Source organism: Monodon monoceros, unplaced genomic scaffold (genome assembly GCF_005190385.1).
Source record: "Monodon monoceros isolate NGI ecotype Baffin Bay Population unplaced genomic scaffold, NGI_Narwhal_1 Super_Scaffold_11, whole genome shotgun sequence".
NCBI lineage: Eukaryota > Metazoa > Chordata > Mammalia > Artiodactyla > Monodontidae > Monodon > Monodon monoceros.
The window spans coordinates 130729358-130752700 of record NW_021703767.1 but is presented as its reverse complement, the minus strand read 5'-3'; the positions used below and the strand labels follow the sequence as shown (position 1 = coordinate 130752700).

The 23343-nt window shown below is 39.9% G+C and overlaps 1 protein-coding gene across 1 annotated transcript in view; it reads right to left on the bottom strand.

Moving 5' to 3' along the window:
- The window catches only part of CPNE4 (copine 4), a 575473-nt gene that overhangs the window by 61851 nt on the left and 490279 nt on the right, over positions 1-23343 (bottom strand). The gene's annotated exons all lie outside the window — the stretch shown is intronic.

Genomic DNA, 23343 nt, shown 5'->3' with positions numbered 1-23343 from the left:
AGAATTCCTAGAGAATCAGACTTTGAAGGCTAGCGGGATTTGATTGCAGGACTTCGACACGACTGGGGGAAACAGAGATTCCATTCTTGGAGGGCACACACAAAGTAGTGTGTGCATTGGGATCCACGGGAAGGAGCAGTGACCCCATAGGAGACTGAAGCAGACGTACCTGCTAGTGTTGGAGGGTCTCCTGCAGAGACAGGAGGTGGCTGTGTCTCACTGTGAGGACAGAAACACTGGCAGCAGAAGTTCTGAGAAGTACTCCTTGGTGTGAGGCCTCCTGGAGTCCACCATTAGCCCCAACAAAGAGCCAGGTAGGCTCCAGTGCTGGGTCGCCTCAGGCCAAACAAGCAACAAGGAGGGAATCCAGCTCCACCCATCAGCAGTCAAGCAGATTAAAGTTTCACTGAGCTCTGCCCACCAGAGCAACAGTCAGCTCTACACACCACCAGTCCCTCCCATCAGGAAACTTACACAAGTCTCGTAGATAGCCTCATCCACCAGAGGACAGAAAAGAGAAGCAAGAAGAACTACAGTCCTGCAGCCTGTGGAACAAAAACCACATTCACAGAAAGTAAGACAAAATGAAAAGGCAGAGGGCTAAGTACCAGATGAAAGAACAAGATAAAACCCCAGAAAAACAACTAAATGAAGTGTAGATAGGCAACCTTCCAGAAAAAGAATTCAGAATAATGATAGTGAAGATGATCAAGGACCTCAGAAAAAGAATGAAGGCAAAAATGGAGAAGATGTAAGAAATGTTTAACAAAGACCTAGAAGAATTAAAGAACAAACACCTAAAAGTATTAAAAACCAAACAAACAGAGATGAACAATACAATAACTGAAATGAAGAAGACACTAGAAGGAATCAATAGCAAAATATGGATAAGTGTATTCTGAGGCAGAAGAATGGATAACTGACCTGGAAGACAGAATGGTGGAATTCACTGCCATGGAACAAATAAAGAGAAAAGAATGAAAAGAAATGAAGACAGCCTAAGAGACTTCTGGGACAACATTAAATGCAACAACATTCGCATTATAGGGGTCCCAGAAGAGAGAGAGAAAGGACCCAAAAATATTTGAAGAGATTATAGTCAAAAACTTCCCTAACATGGGAACGGAAATAGCCACCCAAGTCCAGGAAGCGCAGAGAGTCCCAGGCAGGATAAACCCAAGGAGAAACACACCAAGACACATAGTAATCAAATTGATAAAAATTAAAGACAAAGAAAAATTATTGAAAGCAACAAGGGAAAAATGACAAATAACATAAAAGGGAACTCCCATAAGGTTAACAGCTGATTTCTCAGTGGAAATTCTACAAGCCAGAATGGAGTGACATGATATATTTAAAGTGATAAAAGAGAAGAACCTACAACCAAGATTACTCTACCAAACAAGGATCTCTTTCAGATTCAATGGAGAAATCAAAAGCTTTACAGACAAGCAAAAGCTAAGAGAATTCAGCACCACCAAACCAGTTCTACAACAAATGCTAAAGGAACTTCCCTAAGTGGGAAACACAAGAGAAGAAAAAGACCTACAAAACAAACCCAAAACAATTAAGAAAATGGTAATAGGGACATTCATATTGATAATTACCTTAAATGTGAATGGATTAAATGCTCTAACCAAACGACACAGGCTTGCTGAATGGATACAAAAACAAAACACATATATATGCTTTCTACAAGAGACCCACTTCAGACCTAGGGACACATACAGACTGGAAGTGAGGGGATGGAAAAAGATATTCCATGCAAATGGAAATCAAAAGAAAGCTGGAGTAGTAATACTCATAACAGATAAAATAGACGTTAAAATAAAGAATGTTACAAGAGACAAGGAAGGAAACTAAATAATGATGAAGGGATCAAGCCAAGAAGAAGGTTTAACAATTATAAATATATATGCACCTAACATAGGAACACCTCAATACATAAGGCAACTGCTAACAGCTATAAAACAGGAAATAGACAATAACACAATAATAGTGGGGGAATTTAACACTTCACTTACACCAATGGACTGATTACTGAAACAGAAACTTAATAAGGAAACAGAAGCTTTAAACGACACAATAGACCAGATAGATTTAATTGATATTTATAGGACGTTCCATCCAAAAACAGCAGATTACACTTCTCAAGTGTGCATGGAACATTCTCCAGGATAGATCACATTTTGGGTCACAAAACAAGCCTCAGGAAATTTAAGAAAATTGAAATCATATCAAGCATGTTTTCTGAAGACAACACTATAAGATTAGAAATCAATTACAGGGGAAAACAAAACGTAAAAAACACAAACACATGAAAGCTAAACAATACATTACTAAATAACCAAGTGATCACTTAAGAAATCAAAGACGAAATAAAAAAATACCTAGGGCTTCCCAGGTGGCGCAGTGGTTGACAGTCTGCCTGCTGATGCAGGGGACACGGGTTCATGCCCCGGTCCGGGAAGATCCCACATGCCACGGAGCGGCTAGGCCCGTGAGCCATGGCCACTAAGCCTGTGCATCCGGAGCCTGTGCTCTGCAACAGGAGAGGCCACAAGAGTGAGAGGCCCACGTACTGCAAAAAACAAAACAAAACAAAACAAACAAACAAAAAATGGGCTTCCCTGGTGGCCCAGTGGTTGAGAGTCCGCCTGCCAATGCAGGGGACACAGGTTCATGCCCCGGTCCGGGAAGATCCAACATGCTGTGAAGTGGGTGGGCCCATGAGCCATGGCCTCTGAGCCTGTGCGTCTGGAGCCTGTGCTCTGCAACGGGAGAGGCCACAACAGTGAGAGGCCTGCGTAAGCGCAAAAGAAAAAAAAAAAAAACCTTGAGACAAATGACAATGAAAACACCATGAAACAAAAGCTATGGCATGCATCAAAAGCAGTTCTAAGAGGGAAGTTTATCGCAATACAAGCCTACCTCAAGAAACAAGAAAAATCTCAAATAAACAATCTAACCTTACACCTAAAGGAACTAGAGACAGAAGGACAAACAAAACCCAAAGTTGGTAGAAGGAAAGAAATCATAAAGATCGGAGCAGAAATAAATGAAATAGAAACAAAGAAAACAATAGCAAAAATCAATAAAACTAAAAGCTGGTTCTTTGAGAAGATAAACGAAATTGATAAACAATTAGCCAGCCTCATCAAGGAAAAGGAGGAGAGGACTCAAATCAATAAAATTAGAAATGAAAAAGGAGAAGTTACAAAGGATACCTCAGAAATACAAAGCATCCTAAGAGACTACTACAAGCAACTGTATGCCAGAAAAATGGTCAAACTGGAAGAAATGGACAAATTCTTAGAAAGGTATAACCTTCCAAGACTGAACCAGGAAGAAATAGAAAATATGAACAGACTAATCACAGGTAATGAATTTGAAACTGTGATTAAAAATCTTCCAACAAACAAAATCCCAGGACCAGATGGTTTCCAGGTGAATTCTATCAAACTTTTAGAGAAGAGCTAACACCCATCTTTCTGAAATTCTTCCAAAAACTTGCAGAAGAAGGAACACTCCCAAACACATTCTATGAGGCCACCATCACCCTGATGCTAAAACCAGACAAAGATACTACAAAAAAAGAAAATTACAGACAAATATCACTGATGAACACAGATGCATAAATCCTCAACAAAATACTAGCAAACAGAATCCAACAACAAGTTAAAAGTATCATACACCATGATCAAGTGGGATTTATCCCAGGGATGCAAAGATTCTTCAATATATGCAAATCAATCAATGTGATACACCATATTAACAAACTGAAGAATAAAAACCATATGATCATCTCAATAGATGCAGAAAAAGCCTTTGACAAAATTCAACACCAATTTGTGATAAAAACTCTCCAGAAAGTGGGCATAGAGGGAACCTACTTGAACATAATAAAGGTCATATATGCCAAACCCACAGCAAACATCATTCTCAATGGTGAAAAACTGAAAGCATTTCCTCTAAGATCAGGAACAAGACAAGGATATCCACCCTCGTCACTATTTTTCTATGTAGTTTTGGAAGTCCTAGCCTTGGCAATCAGAGAAGAGAAAGAAATAAAAGGAATACAAATCGGAAAAGAAGAAGTAAAACTGTCACTGTTTGCAGATGACATGATACTCTACATAGAGAATCCTGAAGATGCTGCCAGAAAACTACTAGAGCTAATCAATGAATTTGGTAAAGTTGCAGGATACAAAATTAATGCACAGAAGTCTCTTGCATTCCTATACACTAATCATGAAAAATCTGAAAGATAAATTAAGGAAACACTCCCATTTACCACTGCAACAAAAAGAATAAAATACCTAAGAATAAACCTACCTAGGGAGACAAAAGACATGTATGCAAAAGACTATAAGACACTGATGAAAAGAATTAAATACGATACCAACAGATGGAGAGATGTACCATGTTCTTAGACTGGAAGAAACAATATTGTGAAAATGACTATACTACCCAAAGCAATCTACAGATTCAATGCAATCCCTATGAAATTACCAATGCCATTTTTTATGGAACTAGAACAAAAAATCTTAAAATTTGTATGGAGACACTAAAGACCCCAAATAGCCAAAGCAGACTTGAGGGAAAAAAACAGAGATGGAGGAATCAGGCTCCCTGACTTCAGACTATACTACAAAGCTACAGTAATTAAGACAGTATGATAGTGGCACAAAAGCAGATATATACATCAATGGATCAGGATAGAAAGCCCAGAGACAAAGCCATGCACCTGTGGTCAACTAATCTATGACAAAGGAGGCAAGGATATACAATGGAGAAAAGACAGTCTCTTCAGTAAGTGGTGCTGGGAAAACTGGATAGCTACATGTAAAAGAATGAAATTAGAACACTCCCTTACACCATACACAAAAATAAACTCAAAATGTATTAAAGACCTAAATGTAAGACCAGGCAATATAAAACTCTTAGAGGAAAACATAGGAAGAACACTCTTTGACATAAATCACAGCATGATTTTTACTGATCCACCTCCTAGAGAAATGGAAATAAAAATAAATAAATAAGACATAATGAAACTTAAAAGCTTTTGCGAAGCAAAGAAAACTACAAACAAGATGAGAAGACCACCCTCAGAATGGGAGAAAATATTTGCAAATGAATCAATGGACAAAGGATTAATCTCCAAAATATATAAAGAGCTCATGCAGCTCAATATTAAAAAAATAAACAACCCAATCCAAAAATGGGCAGAAGACCTAAATAGACATATCTCCAAAGAAGACATAGAGATGGCTAAGACATGAAAAGCTGCTCAACGTCACTAATTATTAGAGAAATGCAAATCAAAACTACAATGAGGTATCACCTCACACCAGTGAGAATCGGCATCATCAGAAAATTTACAAACAACAGATGCTGGAGGGGGTGTGGAGAAAAGGGAACCCTCTTGCACTTTTGGTGGGAATGTAAATTGATACAGCCACTATGGAGAACAGTACGGAGGTTCCTTAAAAAACTAAAAATAGAATTACCAGATCACCTAGCAATCCCACTACTGGGCAAATACCCAGAGAAAACCATAATTCAAAAAGACACATGCAGGGAGGAGCTTCAAGATGTCAGAGGAGTAAGATGTGGAGATCACCTTCCTCCCCACAAATACATCAGAAATACATCTACATGTGGAATAACTCCTACAGAACACCTACTGAACACTGACAGAAGACCTCAGACCTCTCAAAAGGCAAGAAACACCCCACGTACCTGGGTAGGGCAAAAGAAAAAACAGAGAAGAATAGGGACGGGACCTGCACCAGTGGGAGGGAGCTTTAAAGGAGGAAAGGTTTCCACACACTAGGAAGGCCCTTCATGGGTGGAGACTGTGGGTGGCGGAGGGGGGAAGCTTCAGAGCCATGGAGGAGAGCGCAGCAACAGGGGTACGGAGGGCAAAGTGGAGAGATTCCCGCAAAGAGGATTGGTGCCTACCAGCACTCACCAACCCGAGAGGCTTCTCTGCTCACCCGCCGTGACGGGTGGGGGCTGGGAGTGAGGCTCGGGCTTCGGTCGGATTCCGGGGAGAGGACTGCGGTTGGCTGCGTGAACACAGCCTGAAGGGAATAGTGCGCTACAGCTAGCCAGGAGGGAGTCCGGGAAAGTCTGGAGCTGCCGAAGAGGCAAGAGACGTTTTCTTCCCTCTTTGTTTCCTGGTGCGCGAGGAGAGGGGATTAAGAACGCCACTTAAAGGAGCTCCAGAGATGGGTGCGAGCCGGGGCTATCAGCGTGGACCCCAGAGACGGGCATGAGATGCTGAGGCTGCTGCTGCAGCCACCAAGTAGCCTGTGTGCAAGCACAGGTGACTATCCACACCACCCCTCCCGGGAGCCTGTGCAGCCCACTACTGCCAGGGTCCGGTTTCCAGGGACAACTTCCCCGAGAGAACGCACAGCGTGCCTCAGGCTGGTGCAACGTCACGCCGGCCTCTGCGGCCGCAGGTTCAACCCGCATCAGTACCCCTTCCTTCCCCCGGCCTGAAAGAGCCAGAGCACCTGAATCAGTTGCTCCTTTAACACTATCCTGTCTGAGCGAAGAACAGACGCCCTCAGGCGACCTACACGCAGAGGTGGGTCCAAATCCAAAGCTGAACCCCGGGAGCTGTGCAAACAAAGAAAGGAAAAGGAAATTTCTCCAAGCAGCCTCAGGGGCAGCGGATTAAATCTCCACAATCAACTTGATGTACCCTGCATCTGTGGAATACCTGAATAGACAGCGAATCATCGCAAACTGAGGAGGTAGATTTTGGTAGCAACAATATATATATATTTTTTCCACTTTTTCTTTTTTTGTGAGTCTATGTGTATGCTTCTGTGTGTGATTTTGTCTGTATAACTTTGCTTTTACCATTTGTCCTAGGGTTCTGTCTGTCCGTTGTTGTTGTTTTTTTTTTTTACTTAAAAATTTTTTTCCTTCATAATTATTTTTTATTTTTATAACTTTATTTTATATTATTTTATTTTACTTTATTATATTTTATTTTATCTTCTTTCATTCTTTCTTTTTTTTTCCTCCCTTTTTTCTGAGCCATGTGGAGGACAGGCTCTTGGTGCTCCAGCGAGGCATCAGGGCTGTGCCACTGAGGTGGGAGAGCCAAGTTTAGGACACTTGTCCACAAGAGACCTCCCAACTCCATGTAATATCAAATGGCGAAAATCTCCCAGAGATCTGCATCTCAATGCCAAAACTCAGCTCCACTCAATGACCTGCAAGCTACAGTGCAGGACACCCTATGCCAAACAACTAGCAGACAGGGACAAAACCCCATCCATTAGCACAGAGGCTGCCTAAAACCATAATAAGGTCACAGACACCTCAAAACACACCATCAGACATGGACCTTCCCAACAGAAAGACAAGATCCAGCCTCATCCACCAGAACATAGGCACTAGTCCCTTCCACCAGGAAGCCTACACAACCCACTGAACCAACCTTAGCCACTGGGGACAGACACCAAAAACAATGGAAACTATAAACCTGCAGGCTGCAAAAATGAGACCGCAAACACAGTAAGCTAAGCAAAATGAGAAGACAGAGAAACACAGCAGATGAAGGAGAAAGATAAAAACTCACCAGACCTAAAAAATGAGGAGGAAATAGGCAGTCTACCAGAAAAAGAATTCAGAATAATGATAGTAAGATGATTCAAAAACTTAGAAATAAAATGGAAAAAATATAAGAAATGTTTAACAAGGACCTAGAAGAACTAAAGAGCAAACAAACTATGATGAACAACATAATAAATGAAATTAAAAATTCTCTAGAAGGGATCAATAGCAAAATAACTGAGGCAGAAGAACAGATAAGTGACCTGGAAGATAAAATAGTGGAATAACTACTGCAGAGCAGAATAAAGAAAAAAGAATGAACAGAATTGAGGACAGTCTCAGAGACATCTAGGACAACATTAAACAAACCAACATTGGAAATATAGGGGTCCCAGAAGAAGAGAAAAATAAAAGGACTGAGAAAATATTTGAAGAGATTATAATAGAAAGTTTCCTTAATATGGGAAAGGAAATAGTTAATCAAGTCCAGGAAGCACAGAGAGTCCCATACAGGATAAATCCAAGGAGAAACATGCCAAGACACATATTAATCAAACTATCAAAAATTAAATACAAAGAACAAATATTAAAAGCAGCAAGGGAAAAACAACAAATAATACATAAGGAAATACCCATAAGGTTAACAGCTGATGTTTCAGCAGAAACTCTGCAAGCCAGAAGGGAGTGGCAGGACATATTTAAAGTGATGAAGGAGAAAAACCTACAGCCAAGATTACTCTACCCAGCAAGGATTTCATTCAGATTTGATGGAGAAATTAAAAGCTTTAGAGACAAGCAAAAGCTAAGAGAATTCAGCACCAGCAAACCAGCTTTACAACAAATGCTAAAGGAACTTCTATAGGCAGGAAACACAAGAGAAGGAAAAGACCTACAATAATAAACCCAAAACAATTAAGAAAATGGGAATAGGAGCACACATATCTATAATTACCTTAAACGTGAATGGATTAAATGCTCCAACCAAGAGACATAGACTGACTGAATATATACAAAAACAAGACCAGTATATAGGCTGTCTACAAGAGACCCACTTCAGACCTAGGGACACATACAGACTGAAAGTGAGGGGATAGAAAAAGATATTCCATGCAAATGGAAATCAAAAGAAAGCTGGAGTAGCAATTCTCATATCAGACAAAACAGACTTTAAAACAAAGACTATTACAAGAGACAAAGAAGGACACTACATAATGATCAAGGGATCAATCCAAGAAGAAGATATAACAATTGTAAATATTTATGCACCCAACATAGAAGCACCTCAATACATAAGGCAAATACTAACAGCCATAAAAGGGGAAATCAACAGTAACACAATCATAGTAGGTGACTAAACACCCCACTTTTACCAATGGACAGATCATCCAAAATGAAAATAAATAAGGAAACACAAGCTTTAAATGATACATTAAACAAGATGGACTTAATTGCTATGTATAGGACATTCCATCTGAAAACAACAGAATACACATTCTTCTGAAGTGCTCATGGAACAGTCTCCAGGATAGATCATATCTTGGGTCACAAATCAAGCCTTGGTATATTTAAGAAAATTGAAATCATATCAAGTATCTTTTCCGACCACAACGTTATGAGACTAGATATCAATTACAGGAAATAATCTGTAAGAAATACAAACACATGGAGGCTAAACAACACAGTACTTAATAACAAGGAGATCACTGAAGGAATCAAAGAGGAAATAAAAAAATACCTAGAAACAAATGACAATGAAAACACGACGCAAAACCTATGGGATGCAGGAAAAGTAGTTCTAAAAGGGAAGTTTATAGCTATACAAGCCCACCTTAAGAAACAAGAAACATCTCAAATAAACCACCTAACCTTACACCAAAAGCAAGTAGAGAAAGAAGAACAAAAATAAAACAACCTAAAATTAGCAGAAGGAAAGAAATCATAAAGATCAGATCCAAAATAAATGAAAAAGAAATGAAGGCAACGATAGCCAAGACCAATAAAACGAAAAGCTGGTTCTTTGAGAAGATAAACAAAACTGATAAACCATTAGCCAGACTTATCAAGAAAAAAAGGAAGAAGACTCAAATCAATAGAATTAGAAATGAAAAAGGAGAAGTAACAACTGACACTTCAGAAATACAAAGGATCATGAGAGATTACTACAAGCAACTGTATGGCAATAAAATGGACAACCTGGAAGAAATGGACAAATTCTTAGAATGCACAACTTTCTGAAACTGAACCAGGAAGAAATAGAATATATGAACAGACCAATCACAAGCCCTGAAATTGAAAGTGTGATTTAAAATCTTCCAACAAACAAAAGCACAGGACCAGATGGCTTCACAGGAGAATTCTATCAAACATTTAGAAAAGAGCTCACACCTATCCTTCTCAAACTCTTCCAAAATATAGCAGAGGGAGGAACACTTCCAAACGCATTCTACAAGGCCACCATCACTCTGACACCAAAACCAGACAAAGATATCACAAAGAAAGAAAACTACAGGCCAATATCACTGACAAACATAGATGGAAAAATCCTCAACAAAATGCTAGCAAACAGAATCCAACAACACATTAAAAGGTTCATACACTATGATCAAGTGGGGCTTACCCAGGAATGCAAGGATTCTTCAATATACGCAAATCAATCAATGTGATACACCATATTAACAAACTGAAGGAGAAAAACCATATGATTATCTCAATAGATGCAGAGAAAGCTTTTGACAAAATTCAAAACTCACTTATGATAAAAATACTCCAGAAAGTAGGCATAGAGGGAACTTTCCTCAACATAATAAAGGCCATATATGACAAACCCACAGCCAACATTGTCCTCAATGGTGAAAAACTGAAAATATTTCCACTAAGATCAGGAACAAGACAAGGTTGCCCACTCTCACCACTATTATTCAACATAGTTTTGGAAGTTTTAGCCATAGCAATCAGAGAAGAAAAATAAATAAAAGGAATACAAATTGGAAAAGAAGTAAAGCTGTCACTGTTTGAGATGACATGATACTATACATAGAGAATCCTAAAGATGCTTCCAGAAAACTACTAGAGCTAATCAATGAATTTGGTAAAGTAGCAGGATACAAAATTAATGCACAGAAATCTCTTGTGTTCCTATACACTAATGATGAAATATCTGAAAGTGAAATCAAGAAAACACTCCAATTTACCATTGCAATAAAAAGAATAAAATATCTAGGAATAAACAAACCTATCTAAGGAGACAAAAGACCTGTATGCAGAAAATTATAAGACACTGATGAAAGAAATTAAAGGTGATACAGATAGATGGAGAGATATACCATGCTATTGGATTGTAAGTATCAACATTGTGAAAATGACTCTATTACCCAAAGCAATCTACAGATTCAATGCAATCTCTATCAAACTATCACTGGCATTTTCCACAGAACTAGAACAAAAAATTTCACAATTTGTATGGAAACACAAAAGATCCCAAATAGCCACAACAATCTTGAGAAAGACAAACGGAGCTGGAGGAATCAGGCTCCCTGACTTCAGACTATACTACAAAGCTACAGTAATCAAGACAGTATGGTACTGGCACAAAAACAGAAATATTGATCAATGGAATAGGATAGAAAGCCCAGAGATAAACCCATGCACATACGGTCAGCTTATCTTTGATAAAGGATAAAGGATAAAGAATATACAGTGGAGAAAAGACAGCCTCTTTAATACGTGGTGCTGGGAAAACTTGACAGCTACATGTAAAAGAATGAAATTAGAACACTCCCTAACACCATACACAAAAATAAACTCAAAACGAATTAAAGACCTAAATGTAAGGCCAGACACCATCAAACTCTTAGAGTAAAACATAGGCCGAACACTGTATGACATATATCACACCAAGATCCTTTTTGACCCACCTCCTAGGGAAATGGACATAAAAAGAAAAACTAACAAATGGGACTTAATGAAACTTAAAAGCTTTTGCACAGCAAAGGAAACCATAAACCAGACGAAAAGACAACCCTCAGAATGGGAGAAAATATTTTCAAATGAAGCAACTGACAAAGGATTAATCTCCAAACCATACAAGCAACTCATGCAGATCAATATCCAAAAGGCAACAACCCAATCCAAAAATGGGCAGAAGACCTAAATAGACAGTTCTCCAAATAAGATATACCGATTGCCAACAAACACATGAAATAATGCCCAACATCATTAATCATTAGAGAAATGCAAATCAAAACTACAATGAGATATCATCTAACACCGGTCAGAATGCTCATCATCAAAAAGTCTACAAACATTAAATGCTGGAGAGGGTGTGGAGAAAAGGGAACCCTGTTGCACTATTTGCGGGAATGTAAATTGATACAGCCACTATGGAGAACAGTATGGAGTTTCCTTAAAAAAACTAAAAATATAACTACCATACGACCCAGCAATCCCACTACTTGGCATATACCCTGAGAAAACCATAATTCAAAAAGAGTTATGTACCAAAATGTTCATTGCATTTCTATTTTCAATAGCCAGGACATGGGAGCAACCTAAGTGTCCATCAACAGATGAATGGCTTAAGAAGATGTGGCACGTATATACAATGGAATATTACTGAGTCAGAAAAAGGAACGAAACTGAGTTATTTGTAGTTAGGTGGATGGACCTAGAGACTGTCATATAGAGTGAAGTAAGTCAGAAAGAGAAAAACAAATACCGTATGCTAACACATATATATGGAATCTAAAAAAAGAAAAAAAAAAGGTCAGAGGAACCTGGGGCAAGATGGGAATAAAGATTGAGACCTTCTAGAGACTGGAATTGAGGATACAGGGAGGGGAAAGGGTAAGCTGCGACAAAGTGAGAGAGTGGCATGGACATATATGCAGTACCAAATGTAAAATAGATAGCTAGTTGGAATCAGCCGCATAGCACAGGGAGATTAGCTTGGTGCTTTGTGACCACTCAGAGGGGTGGGATAGGGAGGGTGGGAGGGAGGGAGATGCAAGAGGGAAGAGATATGGGGACATATGTATATGTATAACTGATTCACTTTTTTATAAAGCAGAAACTAACACACCATTGTAAAGCATTATACTCTAATAAAGATGTTAAAAAAAAATAAGACACATGCCCCCCAATATTCATTGCAGCACTATTTACAATAGCCAGGTCATGCAAGCAACTTAAATGCCCATCGACATACCAATGAATGAAGAAGGTGTGGTACATATATATAATGGAATATTACTCAGCCATAAAAAGGAATGAAATTGGGTTATTTGTAGAAACATGGATGGATCTAGAGACTGTCATACAGAGTGAGGTAAGTCAGAAAGAGAAAAACAAATATCGTATATTAACACATATATGTGAAACCTAGAGAAATAGTACAGATGAACTGGTTTGCAGGGCAGAATTAGACACAGATGTAGAGAACAAATGTATGGACACCAAGGGGGGAAAGTGTCATGGTGGTGGTGGTGGTGTGATGAACGGGGAGGTTGGGATTGACATATATACACTAACATGTATAAAATGGATAACTAATAAGAACCTGCAGTATAAAAAATAAATAAAATAAAATTCTAAAATTCAAAAAAAAAACAAAAACAGATGGCTACCGATTGCAGAGAATGCTTCTTTCTCTTTCTATATTCTGCTATCCCAAATCAGTGGAACTTTTATGGCAAAATGGAAATATCAAGAAGGAATAATAATGAAATCTTGCTGACATCTAAGCCTCAAGTTATATTAAGCTAGGGCACAGACTTTCTAAAAAGTGTCTTATCCAAGGATCCACTTTACAAATAAGCAGAGACTCAGTGAAATTAAGTGAGTATTCCAAAGATAGGCAGTCATTGCTTGGGATAACTGAAACCTGTCTCCTGAGCACAGCTGCCCCCTCCCTCAATATGTTTCCCTTTAAATTAGAGATAGGCTCTTTTGTCTTTGTTTTCTGTGTGCACTGAGAGGCCAAAAGGAATAAGGCTGGGCTTCGTACAGTCGTGAGCTGTTTAGTTTCACAGTAATTTGAGAGGATAAGGATATTTATTGTCTTACATAAATATAGAAAAGGCCTGTCTAATAGGATTTGAAGGAGCATGCCCCAAAGATCCCTCTGCCCCTAAGATATTTATCTCTCAGGGGCCAGGGTGTCCATCATAAGTGGGGCAAAGCTGGATGTCAGAGACTTCTGGAAGAAAGCACAGTCTATCATTGCAACCTTAGAGTTCATTACTTTATCAACTATGAGCAGCTTTGTCACCACCAAAACTGTAAGGGAACTGAGACATCACTTTGGAGTTGGGTATAGTCCCAAGTCCCCGCAGTGGCATACAGGACCCTACACAATGTGTCCCACCATCAATTCCTTAGTTAAATCTCCCAGCACCTTCCCCCTTGCTCATTCTTCCCCATATATGGTGTCCTCCTATCCCTCCTCAAATTTGTCTGGAATGTGCTTGTCTCATGGACTTTGTGCTTATGTTTGCTCGCCCTAACACACATGTCTCACAGATTGTGACATGGTGTGCTCCCTTCCCTCCTGGTTTGTGCTAACCTGCCACCTCTTTTGAGGCCTTCTCTGACCATCCTAATGACAACTGTTTTCTTCTCTGCTCCTCATATTTCTCTTGCCTATTTAATTTTTCTCCATAAGACTTATCACCGTCTGACATGCCATATATTCTGCCATATATTATTTGTTTTCTGTCTATCTTCCTACTCGAATTCAAAGACCATGAGGGCAGGATTTTTTGGGTCTGTTAACTGCTGTATCCTCAGAGCTTATAAAAATGCCTGGATTTAGTATGTGCCCAACAAAAATATGTTGATGGAAGGAAGCAAGAAGGAGAGAAAGAAGGAAAGAAAAAGGAAGAAAGGCATGTTCACTTTCACATGGTAAGAGAGTTTGATGAGGGAGACCTGCAGCACATTTTATGGAGCAATTGGTTTCCACCTGCTGTCTCTCCAAGACTCCTCAGTAAAAAGGAGCTCAGTTTGTTGATTTTCCCCCCATCTCCCATTTCCTTTACTCATTTGTGGTAGTCATGTTAATGATGAGAAGAAAGTCTACAAGGGTGATGGAGAGCCAAGAGAAGGAGAAATGTAGAAAAGGAGGGAGAGCAAAGGGAAAGAACATGAGTCTTGTGAAAAGAGTATTGAATATAATTCATGGTTTCAAGAGGCATCTCCACCACTCACTAGCTGTGTGACTTTACACAAGTCATTTCTTTTCCCCGGGCCTCATGGTAAAACTTGTGCAGGGCACTTTGCTGCTACTTTCCATTTCAGCGCCTGTCAGCTTTTACTCATTGAACTTGAACATGACCTCAGAATACCACTCAACATGACAGTCCAGGTCTCACAACTGAAATAACACCACTACCACATTTGGCTTAGACTATCTCTCAGGTGATTTCCAGTTTAGCTTATTAAGCTTTAAATTTTGGAAAGGGGGGTGTGGAGAATGAGATAGTGGCTCCATGTTCATGGAGTGGCGTAAGAAAATCTGAGGGAAAAGAGAATTAAAATGAGGTCAGTTGGGATGGTGGGGAGGATTCCTAAGCATTCTATGGACAGCTTGGTGGTATTCCAAGCTACTAACAATTAAATGTATTGTGAGTGTGCTTTCAGGAGATGGCTGATAGACAGGAAGTCGCTACAGCGCGATGAACCTCAAAATAGAGTACATCTGAATCACCTAAGGCTTTTAAAGCACAGATCTCTGGACCTCATTATCAGAATTTCTGACTCAGCAGATCTGGGGTGGAGCCCAAGAATTTCCATTTCTTACAAGTGCTCAGGTGATGCTGCTGGTCTAGAGGCCACACTTTGACACTTTGCTATAGTGTCAGGAGTGGGAGGTACAGAGAGAAAGAGATGTAAATGGTTTGGGCAAAAATTCCTCAAAAAACTAAAAACAGAACTACCATATGACCCAGCAATTCCACTCCTGGGTATATATTGAGAAAAAACAAAAACACTAATTCAAAAACATACATGCATCTCAATGTACAATAGCCAAGGTACGGAAGCAACCTAAGTGTCCATCAACAGATGAATGGATAAAGAAGATATGGTATATATATATACAATGGAATCCTACTCAACCATAAAAAAGAATTAAATTTTGCCATTTGCAACAACATGGATGGACTTGGAGCGTATTATGTTAAATGAAATAAGTCAGACAGAGAAAGACAAATACTGTATGATATCACTTATATGTGGAATGTAAAAAATGCAACAAACTAGTGAATATAACAAAAAAGAAGCAGACTCACAGTTACGGAGAACAAACTAGTGGTTACCAGTGGGGAGAATGGAGGGGCAACATAGGGGTAGGGGATTAATAGGTATAAACTACTATAAGAGCATGATCATCACTCTGCACCCACTGCCATCACCTTAAGAAGAAAAAGAGGATTGAGACTTGAGACAAGTGGTAAAGAGAGAGAATAAAATAGGGTATCAGTCATAATATACTCCAAAGATTCTTTGGAAGACTAAAATTGCCAAAAATAAAATGGGGATGGTAATTAAAATCGAGCTGATTCCACAGCACGTGCTAAACGTATATATCACGATAGCATGTAGCCTGTGGCATGTGACACATATTCCTGCTGCAGGGAGACATGAGACTTTTGAGACTGGTGAAGAAACTCTAGCCAGCAGGGGCCCCTGTCTAGGGTAGTAAAACTGTCATGATTCTTTCTCTTGTATAATAAAAGTCAAGCACTTCCTGGAGGCACTTCCTAGAACTATGAAGTTGGTTGACACAGCTGTGGGGGAAGATTAGCTTTCTTTGGGTGCTGTGAAGAAAGGAGGACCTTTGTGGACATTTCCTTGTGGACGAGAGGAAGCTGTGTGGCAGGGAGGCCTCTGAAAGCCCATGTAATTACACAATAAAGTTGATGAGTGGGTAGGTAGGGAAGGTCCTGGCAGAAAGATTAACCAAGTGTTGCTGGTTGTCATTTTATGGCATGTGCAGTCAGTCAACACCTGCCAGGTATGAAAACCACAATATGGCAGGTACTATGGGGAGAGGCATGAAGGGCAGGGAGAGAAGATAATTCACAATCTGTGTACAGTGAAAAGTGCAGACAATCCTATTAAATTCTCCAAACAACCTATAAACTCTTCATTTTACAGGTTCCGGGAATCTAAGTAACTTGTCCAAGTTCACCAGCTTGAAAAATATTAAAGAAGTGTGAAAAAGTGTGCATGATTTCTCGGCCCGGCTTAGAAATGTGTCTTGCCCATCCTTGCCAGATAATAGAATTGCTTGACCCCTTCAAATTCCAAGGCCCCTGCAAGACTTAGAAACAGAATTTCTAAGTGGGGTGCCTGGGATGTTTTATACACATCCTAGGCGGTTCGTAGGATCAGGTCATTTTGGGGAAACTTGCAATGTAAATATCACACTGTCTTGACGAGTAGCATGAGACTGGAGGGGAAGGGGGTGGCGTAGAGAGAGGTTAAGGAGGTAGAATTAAGTCACTTGACAGTGACTACAGGAAAATAAAGTCTCCAGTTCCTGATCAGCACTTTCTGTCCAGAGTTCTGTGGGCTTTAAACCCCTGCCTCACAATCACATCCTCCTCTAACCACGACAAAAGCAGCAATTGGCCCTGCGGCCACATTCCCTTGGGTGTGAGCCCCCAAAGAGAGCTTCAGCCAGAGCATATCAGCATGCAGCTCTACTCATCTGGAGATGATTTTCATAACACTCATATGCGGAAAGAAATGTAAAAGGGTTTCTGGGAGAGCAGCCAACTATCATGTCTCTGTTTTCAGAACACAAAAATTACTGTAATTGGTTGATTTAAAAAATAATGATGATGATGTATCATAATGAGATGACTTAAAGAGAGAGTTTCTTGGAGCAAGAAATTATGTTAGTTTTAAAAGGTTTTTAAATTGACCAAATTGTACCAGGATAAATCCTTTTCCTTTTAGCACAGCAGGCCATTTTCCCTGAGCCCTTGGGTCCAGAGTTACCGGCTACCTGAAGGTCAGATTAACATTTGCTAATTTTTTGGCCTTCAGTGAAGATACCACCTATGATAGGCAAAATAATGGTTCTTCAAAGATATCCACATCCTAATCTCTAGAACCTGTGAATATGTTACTTTATAAGGCAATAGGGACTTTGCAGATGTGATTAAATTAAGAATCTTGAGATAGGAAGATCACCCTGGATTATCCAGGTGGGACCAATGTAACCTAAAGGGTCCTTATAAAAGGGAGGCAAGAAGGTCAGAACCAAAGAAGAAGTGGTGATGGAAGGTCAGAGTGATTGATTGCTGGAAAGAGGTCATGAGCCAAGGAATGCAGGCAGCCTCCAGAAGCTTGAAAATGCAAGAAAGTTGATTCTCCCCTTGAGCATCCATAAGAAATGCAGCTCTCCTGACACCTATTTTAGCCTATAGAGAGACTCATTTTGGATTTCAGATCCCCAGAACTGTAAGATAATAAATTTGTGTTGTGTTAAGCCACCAAGTTTGTTGTAATTTGTTACAGAAGAAATAGGAAATTAATACACCATCATTGAGTGACTTTTGTCTCTTATTTCCATGTTGACTAGGAAGGCTCTTGAAGCCAAGAGGGACCCTTAGGAAAAGCCAGCACAGGGGTCAAATTAAGACCTAAGTTCAAAGTCTATGGTGTTGATTCTGACTTGGAACCACCATTGGGCAAAAAGCCCTAATTTCCTCCCTTGACTACAAGATCCATGGAGTATTTATTCATTATGAATACTAGTAACAGTGCCCCATCTCAATGTTTTTCCTATGGCCATCTGCTCTTACTTCTCCTGATGCTGCCACTTCAGGTGTCCCCTAGGCCATTATCCCTTAGAATTGTAGTGCTCATGGCCAGCTTCAGAGAATCTTCCCCTTTGACCATTTCAGCCTGCAAATCTCATTCTGAGGAAATTAAAATAAATGTTTGCTAAAAACGAGGCCATTTGTGTCTGGGTATCTCATTCCAATGTGTCCTTTCCTAATTATAATCAACTGGCTCCCTTGGCTGAGACCTATGTTTCATGACTCTGTAACTCAGAGAAAGTTTCTTATATGTAGTCATCAGCCCTGATTTTGGTTTTTGTCTTCAGCCTGGTTTCACCCCTCTCAGGAACCTTCTTTAACTTCACTTCCTTACTACAATTTTGGTCTTAGGTGTGCAGTTAATCCCCTACTGCAAAGGGGATGTCACATGCTATACTATACTAGGAAGAGCGGCAGCTTGATTTTGTTCAGTTTGTCAATAGCTTAGAATATCTGAGCACCCCACACATGACCTTAAGATTGTTGTGCTATGACATGTATCATTAATTCTTGTCATAAAGTGTGCCTCATATAAAAGTTTTGAAGATCACCTCCTACTCCAATGTGCATGAGGAGATGTCATCTGACAGCCCATAGCTGAGAGAGACACGCCAAAGCAGAGTAGAAAATCAGTATGAAACAGTCTACGAGCTAACAGGGCATCCTGGAGAACTTGTTTGATATATGGGTGCCTAGTTCCAGTAATTAAAATGGCAAAGCCTGCCCATGGGAAAAGGAGTATGTCATCCTGTATGCATAAGCACAGCATGAAACAGTCCTGTAATATAAAGGATGGGGACATAATTGGCAGGAAAGTTGGGCACTTGATAGGGCACGTCACAAATGACTGTCCTCTGCACAGTGGTGAGAGGGGGGGAGATGCCCTGCAAGGCTCATACTGAAACCAGAGTTGTGTGTCCCCGGTGCTGAAGGTGCTGATCTCAGAACACAAAGTCATTACAGTAAAGGTGGAGTTGATTCTGCACCACTGCTTGGGACTGTTGCTTGGTAGCCATATCTAGGGTTATCTATAAGAGATGAAGGTATCTTCCAAGTTCTCTTTAAACCTGGACCACATGCTATAGTTCACAGAGGACAACAGGTACAAGGTAAAGGAGGGGTCAGTTAATGGGAGACTACAAAGTGTTCATGTGATAATTCTCTGTCTGCAATGTCTACAGTTTCCTATTTCTACCCTTTTGTGACACATAATTCTATTTTTATATCAGCTTTCTATGTCACTAAGCTCCATTGTAGTGATATACTCAAACTAAAAAAAATAAACGTAAAGTTTTATTTTTATTCAATAAGATAGATGGGGCATGCTGAAATGAAGTCCATCATTGGATGAATTTTGTTCAGGTTATGAAAAATTGTAACGGCTCTGGTGGATAAACCATTTTACAAATGTTGCTCTCCCCCAGTTCTGCATGTATAATTCTGGGCCACTGTGGTCTCCTCTTTCAGGGCTGTTGGCAGCCACTGTCCCAGGAAAGTTCCCCAAATCATTCTTCTCAAGAACTGTCATTCTTGCCCAAGCTTGACTTCCTTACTCCTGGAAGATACTTTCCTTATTTCCACTCACAGTCCTTCTTCTTGTAATAGATTTCTGCCTTAACAAAAAGCTAATACAAGATGCTGAGTTGAGTCAAGGCCCTTATTACTCAAATTATGGGGTGAATCAGTGTATCTGTGGTAGTCACAGGCACATTAGAAATGCATACTCTCAGGTCCCATCCCAGACCTACTGAACTAAAACCTGCATTTAAAAAAGATTCCCGAGTGATTTGTATGCACATTAAAGTTTGAGAAGCACTGGTTTAGGGTATCAGCTGGCTGAATTAGAAGAGTCAGTTTTCAATATCCTAAATCTGTTTGCTGGGTTTATGTATTCATTCAATAGTTACTCTATATTAGGCATGTCCCTAGGTTCTGTGGATAAAAGGTAAAGAGGATACAGTTCCTTTTCTTTCTATTTGTCATGGCATTTGTTCACCACGTTGTCATGCCATTTAGCTCTGACAGGTCTTCCCCTTTCTCACCATTCTTCTTAATTTTGAATGCCTGGCTTGGCTCTATTCTCTGCTACATGTGTTTTCTAAACTTTTCCTGATAATTTGGTTGTTTTCTTTTGTGCTGCCATGAATCCATCCGGATTTTCTGATTATAATTTGAGACATCTTTCTGACCATCAATTTCTGGCTTATTTACCAAGTTTCCTGAGACTCTTTTCCCTGTGGCCATGTCCCCTTGTTACATCTGCCTTTGGAACATAGCTTTCTCATTTTAACTATGGAACGTATACTATCCTAGCTGCTGCTGAGATCTGTGTACAGGTTCTAGGAATTTTGGCTGTCCCTAGAGACTTCCAGCAACATACCATAGGGAGAAGTAACCTGCTCTTGACAGGAAAACAAAAGGCCTTATTTTCCAACTACACAAGGTATATCCTTCCTCTAGAAGCTTCTTTTTGTCCCTTCCCCAATTTAAGTGTTTCTTTTCAATATCAGAGTAATGAGCCACAGTTGGAATAGCAAATGGGTCTAGTTTTTAGACAGCCTGTTAACCTTCCGTATTCTTTTCATTCCCTATTATTGCTGACAGAACTTACTATACATTCAATTCAACCCCAAATACAAGTAGATTCAATTAAGTTCAGAGAGCTGGACTGGTACCTACAGATCTTAATTTGGAGTAATTTTTTAAGGTGAGCATTATTTGTGCTTTTTACGCTCTTTGACGGAATGACATTTCACTGTAGATTGGCCCTATTTAAACATGCTCTTTCCCCCTACATTCATATAGCACTTTACTGGGTTTCTATTATCTCATTTGATGATACAAAAACTCTGTGCGGTCTCATGGGGGTGTATCATATCCTATTTTCAGATAAGGATCTCATAGTTAGCAGGTTAAGTGAATTCACTGTACCTTTGGCAGAATTGACTCAAACACAAGTCGACCCAAGGCTGGTGCTCTCTGTCTACAGTGCCTGATGCTCCCCTAGTGGGGACAGAGGATGGCCATTTTGATGCCCAACAACCCAGAGGCCAAAAGTGGACTCTGCACAAATCCCAGCCTTATGTCTTGGGCCCAATAGGCTTACGACCTTCCAGAAATCCTCAAACGGGTTTCCCAGTTTTTGCATCTTCTGGATAAAATCTGAATGGATCAGACAGAAAGGAATATAAAAAATATTTCCTCTGCAATTTCAGTTTCAGCCTCAGGAATAACTAACTACACTTCTTCCTTTATTTTTCTTCTTCTCTCATGATCTGACTATCCCAATTCTCACCCTGTCCTCAACTGAAGTAAGGTCCCAGAAATGTTATTAATTAAAATCTTTCTAGCAATGAGCCACACGTGTTCAAGCAGAAATGATGGTCATTTGCAGAGTTTCGTAGTCACCCTCTTACCCCAAGTATCTTAAGCAGTCTCCAGTTAAACCCAGAAACCAACCTGTCTAGCTGCATCCCCATGGGGCATGGTCATGTTTCTTCTTTTCCTGCTCAGTCTCTTCCTTAGCCTCTTAAGGTTGCCTTATGACTGCAGCTGCCATTGGCATCCAGAATGATGCCTCCATCAAGGAAAGTGGCCCTCAAAGTTCTCAAAGCTCCAAGATGTGGGAGGCCCAGCACCCAGAGGGCTGGGTTTTACAGAAGTGAAGAGAGAGACCCTCTGCTTGCACCCTGCATCATTACCTGGACCCTAAACCTGCACTTCTTGTACACGGAAGCTCATAAAGATGCTCATGAAACAGTGTCTTTAGCTTTCAGTCTCCCCCTGTGCAAACAGGGCTACATCCTAGCCATAAAAAGAAATGAAATTGAGTTATTTGTAGTGAGGTGGATGGACCTAGAGTCTGTCATACAGAGTGAAGTAAGTCAGAAAGAGAAAAGCAAATACCATATGCTAACACATATATATGGAATCTAAAAAAAAAAAAAGGTTCTGAAGAACCTAGGGGCAAGACAGGAATAAAGACACAGACGTAGAGAATGGACTTGAGGACACAGGGAGGGGGAAGAGTAAGCTGGGATGAAGTGAGAGAGTGGCATGGCCTTATATATACTACCAAATGTAAAATAGATAGCTAGTGGGAAGCAGCCACATAGCATAGCGAGATCAGCTCAGTGCTTTGTGACCATCTAGAGGGGTAGGATAGGGAGGGTGGGAAGGAGATGCAAGAGGGAGGAGATATGGGGATATATGCATATGTATATCTGATTCACTTTGTTATAAAGCAGAAACTAACACACCATTGTAAAGCAATTATACTCCAATAAAGATGTTAAAAAAAAAAAAAAAAGAAGCCAGACCAGGGTGATGCTGTCCCATCCATCTTAGTTTTTACTGGTTGAAGGAAGCATCATTATTTTTGGTTTCAATATGAAACTAAAAAACATCCACAAAGAGGAGTTTAATAGGAAATTATTTCTGCATGTTGGAACTCAAGGGCCACCCTCTGAGAGTAAGAGTAGGTGAGGAAAAAAAAAAAAAGTCTACCATGCAGGAAGAGATAGCAGGAAAATTTACATATCTCAATATTGACACTGGTTAAAAGGAGGAAAAGAAAAATCTCTTCTGAGAATTTGAGCCAAAGCTGGTGTTCATTCAGGGCCATGATCTGAAATCACACTACCGGAGCAGTGCAAAAAAGCCTCAAACAGAGAATTTAATTTAAAGGAGCCTCAAGTTGATCATTCCTCAAGTGTGTGGAAGGAACAAATGAAAACACTTTCTAAAAGAATTCAACTGGTACTTGTGTTGTCCAATATGGTGGTCACTAGTCACATGTGGCTATTTAAATTTAAAACAATGAAAATTAAATAAAATTAAAAATTCAGTTATTCTATTGCATGAGCTGCATTTCAAGTGTTCAAAAGCCATAGTTGGCTAGTGGAGACCATGTTGGACAGAGCAGACCAACAGCATT